An 8,674-nucleotide genomic window follows, 5' to 3' on the forward strand; every position below is an offset into this window, starting at 1 on the left:
ACTTCTAAACGCACACTACGTCTTCACTGTAGCAGCCACGTAAATATCACAAGTGCACAAGTCGGTGCTCCAAAGTATTTCTATCTGCCGCTACCACGCGCAAACCGCTTCACACTCTCCAAGTCTCTGCCGCGACCGAGCGTCCGTCGCACAGTCACGTCCAGCACTCCCCGTGTCCTCTGCCGTACCCCTCTCTCCCAAACTCGCTTCCATCCAGTCTCCCCATTCACGAGCGCTGTGATTGGCTAGAGCTCTCGCGCCATGTCTTCAATCCAACGCACCCACACAAACATAATGAAACATGTGATTCTTGAGTTTCTCCCGGCGTATTTGCTAATCAAAGTATCCACGGGTGTGCTGCCGGTCTATAGTGTCCAACGGGCACAATATTTCGCCGATCATACATGTCGCCATCATCAGGTGAACTGACGGACTGAGCTCCTGTGAACGTGCCGGCACGGAGATCCGTACGCTATGGCTGCTCAGAGGGAACTGGGTTCGGTCGCGGCGGCGGCCGATTTAAATACCCTCCGCCCGCGGCGCGCTCCCCCCCCCCCCCACCCCCGTCCGCGCCCCGCGCCGCCGTCGCGCGGTGGAACAGATTGCGACGGCGTCTGCGATGACACCAGGTCGGAACTGTGTTTTGTCCTCCAAATAAAACTCGTGCACTGGTGGGGAGCGCTAAAGATGACCTCGGTTTGAGGAAGGCCGGCGTGTACCAGACTCCGTGTCAATGTGGCAAGTCGTATATTGGTCAGACGATGCGCACCGTCGAGGATCGATGCCGTGAACACCAGAGGCACACTCGACTGATGTATCCGAGCAAGTCGGCGGTTGCTGAACATTGTTTGTCGGAAAATCACGCCATGGAGTATGACCGCACGAGGATTCTGGTACAGACGTCGAGATACTGGGACAGCGTTGTTAGAGAGGCCATCGAAATTCGCACCAATGACGACCTCATAAACCGTGACTGTGGCTATAATCTTAGCAAGGCTTGGGAACCAGCGATTGGGTTAATCAAGAGTAAATCGAGCAAACGTATAGTTGTGACGACCACGGCGGACAGAGCCATCACACCGACGTCATCTCAGACGCCGTCGCAATCTGTTCCACCGCGCGACCGTGGCGCGGGGCGCGGACGGCGGAGGGAGCGCGCCGCGGGCGGAGGGTATTTAAATCGGCCGCCGCCGCGACCGAACCCAGTTCCCTCTGAGCAGCCATAGCGTACGGATCTCCGTGCCGGCACGTTCACAGGAGCTCAGTCCGTCAGTTCACCTGATGATGGCGACATGTATGATCGCCGAAATATTGTGCCCGTTGGACACTATAGACCGACCGGTGTCCGCCGCTCGTGGTCTCGCGGTAGCGTTCTCGCTTCCCGAGCACGGGGTCCCGGGTTCGATTCCCGGCGGGGTCAGCGATTTTCACTTGCCTCGAGATGACTGGGTGTTTGTGTTGTCCTTATCATTTCATCATCATCCAGGAAAGTGGCGAAATTGGACTGAGCAAAGGTTGGGAAATTGTACGGGCGCTGATAACCACGCAGTTGAGCGCCCCACAAACCAAACATCATCATCATTCACTATAGACTGGCAGCACAACCGTGGATATTTTGATTATAATGAAACATATTCGAAATACTGGATTTACATTTAAATAACTTGAAATTATATAAATATTCCTACGGCTGGACCATAAACACGCTCTAACACACATTATTAGAAACATAAACAAATTAAGTAAAGATATACCAAAGGAATAGAACAAAAGGTAGGCCAGTAGCCTAATGTCTCCGTGCTTTCTATAGCACAGTAAATATTTACCCAATTTCTTCATGAATAGTATTTATCGGATATAAACAAAGATATAGATGGATAAATATATTTATAAGCATGCTGCTACCGTTTCTTCGTGTAACTGTGGAGTACTTAAGGCCTGAAACCATCGATAGTGATCGGCCACTTTGACCTCCAATAACTCATGTACTATTCAAGTTACACCCTTTTAATTTATACCAATTTAGGTTTACACTAATAGCTTTCTAAACACAAGTCGATCGACAAAATCGGATTTTGGAAATTCGTTGCTGGGTGTTACTTGTATAATTTACCGTCAGATACTAAACTTTAAACTAATAAAGATATCGAAAATCTTATTACACCGTCAGAATCGTCGTGCAAATAATGGTAATGTACATGTTTCTTTTTGAGGTATCTTTGGATACTATTAATTTCTATACGAACTGTGAAAGGTTTCACAAAGTCCGCCATCTTTGGCACTCCCGGGGTGTCTCCTTCTTCAACACAGCGTCGCCATGGAATTTCCAGCCACGCGGCTGGACCCCTCTTACTTCGGCCAGCGTCTGGCGCCACGTGGTCAGCCTGCCGAGCGGCCCGCGCTTGCCAAGTGGCCCGTGCGGCCATTGCTTCCTCCGAACTTAGAATCTTCTCAGGGCGCGACGACTCGCCCGTTACCTCACAACAGTCACGTCGTTTAAATATCTGGGCGTAGTGTTGCAAAGCGACATGAAATGGAGCGAGCCTGTGAGGATTGTAGTACGAGGTGCATACAAGTTCTAAGGCCTCCGATTTTTTTTCTCTGGACTGGAAAGAGATATTCGACCATAGATACTAGTAGACTGGCCTCGCTGTGCAGAAGCTATAGAGCTAGTGTGGCTCCAACATAAACCACGTGACTGTTGGCAAAATGGGGCGGGATTTCAAATCAGCAGTCTGCCATTCTATGTTTGTATCGTATTTTACCCACATTTCTCAATTGACTGCCAAACGCTTCCAACAAAAATTACTTTTTTATTTGCGAAAAATTATGTCAGAACTACATTTGACGTGGATTTGTTCACAGTACCATTTATAAAATCTAACAAATACATCGAACGCCCCTCTCGTGGGCAGCGGGGCGAAATTACTATAAACTATCAATTAAAGTAAAATGTTGTTAAAATTCTTTTAAACAGTAAGAGTGGGCTCGTGTCAAAACTTTAAACATTGGATTCGCAGCGTTTTGAGCTCTAGTCACTTATAAAAGAAAATGGGATATGGGAATTATGTCAACTATAGGTGCCAAAATTGTCGACTTTAGGAGCAGGTCCATTTTAGAGTATCAATTTTAGGTGCACTTCAAAGGTTCAGTTCCCACTACTTTTACAAAAGTTTAAACGATCAGTTTAAAAAAGAAATGATATTTTAGATGAAAGGTGAGACTTTGAAGTTTCAGAAAATAATTTTCGAGCCCACATTTGTTTAATAGTATTAGAAGGTAGAAAAAAAAATTCTCTTCATATGTCGACTATAGGTGCTCTTGAAAAAAAAAAAAAAAAAAATGAAGTCCCATGCTTCTTTACAGAGCGTAAGGGAACGATGCGGGAGACCCGCAACGCGTTACTAGGCAAGGTCCTAATGGAGGTGGTTTGCCGTTGCCTTCCTCCGACCGTAGTGGGGATGGATGATGATGATGAAAACGACACAACACCACCCAGTCATCTCGAGGCAGGAAAAATCCCTGACCCCGCCGGGAATCGAACCCGGGACCCCGTGCTCGGGAAGCGAGAACGCTACCGCGAGACCATGAGGGCGGACATAGGTGCTCTTACCTTATTATAATCTCACTTGATATACAAAAAGGCGTGTATGTGCAGAGGGCTTAAAGTTTTTCCGTTTCAGGGCCTGTATCCAAAGCTGCCTTCGGATTTCATCCTTAGGGAACCTATGAGTGGAAACGAGAAACAGTTATACTTACTTCTGTAACCGAATTATCACAGATACTTTCCAAAATGTAATATGAGTCTGACTTTAAAGGCATCACTTTCAACACTTTAATTTACGTGATACTCTATTTCAAATGTAAAAAACATATAAATGTCACTTCAGCAGATTTCAATAAACGCATCTCCACTATCATAGAAACACTTACAAGTGAAATGTAATGCCATTTCCCCGGACAAAAGGCTGAGTACAGCCATAAGCGCACCACGAAACAACCATGTTTTGCCAACATTCACGTGACTTTAGCCCAGAGATGTTGGAGCCACGAAAATGACGTCAGGGCCAGTCTATTATACACTCCTGGAAATGGAAAAAAGAACACATTGACACCGGTGTGTCAGACCCACCATACTTGCTCCGGACACTGCGAGAAGGCTGTACAAGCAATGATCACACGCACGGCACAGCGGACACACCAGGAACCGCGGTGTTGGCCGTCGAATGGCGCTAGCTGCGCAGCATTTGTGCACCGCCGCCGTCAGTGTCAGCCAGTTTGCCGTGGCATACGGAGCTCCATCGCAGTCTTTAACACTGGTAGCATGCCGCGACAGCGTGGACGTGAACCGTATGTGCAGTTGACGGACTTTGAGCGAGGGCGTATAGTGGGCATGCGGGAGGCCGGGTGGACGTACCGCCGAATTGCTCAACACGTGGGGCGTGAGGTCTCCACAGTACATCGATGTTGTCGCCAGTGGTCGGCGGAAGGTGCACGTGCCCGTCGACCTGGGACCGGACCGCAGCGCGGCACGGATGCACACCAAGACCGTAGGATCCTACGCAGTGCCGTAGGGGACCGCACCGCCACTTCCCAGCAAATTAGGGACACTGTTGCTCCTGGGGTATCGGCGAGGACCATTCGCAACCGTCTCCATGAAGCTGGGCTACGGTCCCGCACACCGTTAGGCCGTCTTCCGCTCACGCCCCAACATCGTGCAGCCCACCTTCAGTGGTGTCGCGACAGGCGTGAATGGAGGGACGAATGGAAAATGGAGACGTGTCGTCTTCAGCGATGAGAGTCGCTTCTGCCTTGGTGCCAATGATGGTCGTATGCGTGTTTGGCGCCGTGCAGGTGAGCGTCACAATCAGGACTGCATACGACCGAGGCACACAGGGCCAACATCCGGCATCATGGTGTGGGGAGCGATCTCCTACACTGGCCGTACACCACTGGTGATCGTCGAGGGGACACTGAATAGTGCACGGTACATCCAAACCGTCATCGAACCCATCGTTCTACCATTCTTAGACCGGCAAGGGAACTTGCTGTTCCAACAGGACAATGCACGTCCGCATGTATCCCGTGCCACCCAACGTGCTCTAGAAGGTGTAAGTCAACTACCCTGGCCAGCAAGATCTCCGGATCTGTCCCCCATTGAGCATGTTTGGGACTGGATGAAGCGTCGTCTCACGCGGTCTGCATGTCCAGCACGAACGCTGGTCCAACTGAGGCGCCAGGTGGAAATGGCATGGCAAGCCGTTCCACAGGACTACATCCAGCATCTCTACGATCGTCTCCATGGGAGAATAGCAGCCTGCATTGCTGCGAAAGGTGGATACACACTGTACTAGTGCCGACATTGTGCATGCTCTGTTGCCTGTGTCTATGTGCCTGTGGTTCTGTCAGTGTGATCATGTGATGTATCTGACCCCAGGAATGTGTCAATAAAGTTTCCCCTTCCTGGGACAATGAATTCACGGTGTTCTTATTTCAATTTCCAGGAGTGTATTTATGGTCGAAGAAAGAGATGGAAACATGCGCATTGTTTTCAAATTAGGCCGCGTTCATTGTCAATACGTCCCAGAGATGGCAGCACCGTACGGCAGATGGAATTTTACCGCCAGCGGCGAGAATGAAAACTGTTTTAAATACTTAAAATGGCGACGTTTTCCTTACTTGAACAGCGTGCAATCAATCATTCGTTTTCTGAATTTGCTTGGTGTGAAACCAACTGAAATTCATCAACAGTTGAAGGAGACATGTGCTGATGGAGTTATGGATGTGTATAAAGTGCGTTCGTGGGTGCGATAGTTTAATGAAGGCAGAACATCGTGTGACAACAAACCGAAACAACCTCGGGCTCGCACAAGCCGGTCTGACGACATGATCGAGAAAGTGGAGAGAATTGTTTTAGGGGATCGCCGAATGACTGTTGAACAGATCGCCTTCAGAGTTGGCATTTCTGTGGGTTCTGTGCACACAATCCTGCATGACGACCTGAAAATGCGAAAAGTGTCATCCAGGTGGGTGCCACGAATGCTGACGGATGACCACATGACTGCCCGTGTGGCATGTTGCCAAGCAATGTTGACGTGCAACGACAGCATGAATGGGGCTTTCTTTTCGTCGGTTGTGACAATGTATGAGACGTGGATGCCATTTTTCAATCCAGAAACAAAGCGCCAGTCAGCTCAATGGAAGCACACAGATTCACCGCCACCAAAAAAATTTCGGGTAACCGCTAGTGCTGAAAAAATGATGGTGTCCATGTTCTGGGACAGCGAGGGCGTAATCCTTACCCATTGCGTTCCAAAGGGCACTACGGTAACAGATGCATCCTACGAAAATGTTTTGAAGAGCAAATGCCTTCCTGCACTGCAACAAAAAGGTCCGGGAAGGGCTGCGCGTGTGCTGTTTCACCAAGACAACGCACCCGCACATCGAGCTAACGTTACGCAACAGTTTCTTCGTGATAACAACTTTGAAGTGATTCCTCATGCTCCCTACTCACCTGACCTGGCTCCTAGTGACTTTTGGCTTTTTCCAGCAATGAAAGACACTCTCCGTGGCCGCACATTCACCAGCCGTGCTGCTATTGCCTCAGCGATTTTCCAGTGGTCAAAACAGACTCCTAAAGAAGCCTTCGCCGCTGCCATGGAATCATGGCGTCAGCCTTGTGAAAAATGTGTACGTCTGCAGGGCGATTACGTCGAGAGGTAACACCAGTTTCATCGATTTCGGGTGAGTAGTTAATTAGGAAAAAATCGGAGGCCTTAGAACTTGAATGCACCTCGTAGGGAGGGCGAATGGTCGACTTAGGTTTATTGGGAGAATTTTAGGAAAGTGTGGATTATCCGTAACAGAAAGCGCATATGGAAAGCTAATGCGAACTATTCTTGAGTACTGCTCTAGTGTTTGTGATACACTGCAGTTCGGATTAAGGGAATACATGAAAGCAATTCAGAGGCCGGCTGTTGGATTTGTTACCGGTAGGTTCGAACAACACACAAGCGTTACGGAGATGCATCGGGAACTGAAACGCGAATCCCTGAAGGGAAGGCGATGTTCTTTTCGTGGAACACTATTGAGAAAATTTAGAGAACGATTGTACCGCCGCCAGCATAAATTTCGCTTAAGGGTCACGAAGATACGACAAATTAAGGCTCATACTGAGTCATACAATAGTCGTTTTTCCCGCACTCTACCTGCGAGCAAAACAGGAAAGAAAATGAGTAGTAGTGTGCAGGGTACCCTCCGCCAAGTAGATAAAAATGAGAACAACAGCAAATTAGTGGTTTCAGGGTGCTAAAGGTGGAAATTGTTCATACATGTGCTGATGATAAATTTTTAGGAAAGCAATTGTCAGACGAGAAACATACACTGAAGGGCCAAAGAAACTAGTACAACTGGCCGAGCGATTCTAGGCGCTTCAGTCCGGAACAGCGCTGCTGCTATGGTCGCAGGTTCGAATCCTGCCTCGGGCATGGATGTGTGTGATGTCCTTAGGTTAGTTAGGTTTAAGTAGTTCTAAGTCTTTGGGACTGATGACCTTAGATGTTAAGTCCCACAGTGCTTAGAGCCAAACTAGTACACCTTTCTAATATCATATAGGGCCCCCGTGAGCTCGCAAAAGTGCCTCAACACGACTCGACTAATGGACTCGACTAATATCTGAAGTAGTGCTGGAGGGAAGTGACACCATGAATCCAGCAGGACGGCCCATAAATAAGTGAGAGTACGGGGAAGTGGAGATCTCTTCTGAACAGCACGTTGCAAGGCATCCCAGATATGCTCAGTAATGTTCATGTCTGGGAAGTTTGGTGGCCAGCGGAACTGTTTAAACTCAGAAGAGCGTTCCTGGAGCCACTCTTTAGTAATTTTGTACATGTGGGGTGTGGCATTGTTCTCCTGGAATGGACCAAGTCCGTCTGTATGCCCTATGGACATGAATGGATACAGGTGATCAGGCAGGATGCTTACGTATGTGTTACCTGTCAAAGTCTTATCTAGACGTCTCAAGGGCCCATATCACTCCAACTGCACACGCCCCACACCATTACAGTGTCTCCACCAACTTGAAAAGTCCCCTGCTGACATGCAGGGTCCATGGACTCATGAGGTTGTCTCCATACCCGTTGACGTCCATGTGCTCGATACAATTTGAAACGAGACTCGTCCGACCAGGCAACATGTTTCCAGACATCAACAGTCCAATGTTGTTGTTGACGGGCCCAAGTGAGGTGTAAAGCTTTGTGTCGTACAGTCATCAAGGGTACACGAGTGAGCCTTCGGCTCCGAAATCCCATATCAATGACGTTTCGTCGAATCGCTCGCACTCTGAAAATGTTCAAACGTGTGTGAAGTCTTATGGGACTTAATTGCTAAGGTCATCAGTCCCTAAGCTTACACACTACTTAACCTAAATTATCCTAAGGACAAACACACACACCCACGCCCGAGGGAGGACTCAAACCTCCGCCGGGACCAGCCGCACAGTCCATGACTGCAGCGCCCTAGACCGTTCGGCTAATCCCGTGCGGCAAGTTCGTACTTTGACACGTGTTGATGGCCCAGCACTGAATCTGCAGAAATTTGCATTTCTGACATATTGACCGATTCTCTTCAGTCGTCGTTGGTCCCGTTCTTGCACGATTTTTTTCCGGCCGGAGTG

This window comes from Schistocerca cancellata, chromosome 4, assembly GCF_023864275.1.
Source record: "Schistocerca cancellata isolate TAMUIC-IGC-003103 chromosome 4, iqSchCanc2.1, whole genome shotgun sequence".
In the NCBI taxonomy this organism is placed as follows: domain Eukaryota; kingdom Metazoa; phylum Arthropoda; class Insecta; order Orthoptera; family Acrididae; genus Schistocerca; species Schistocerca cancellata.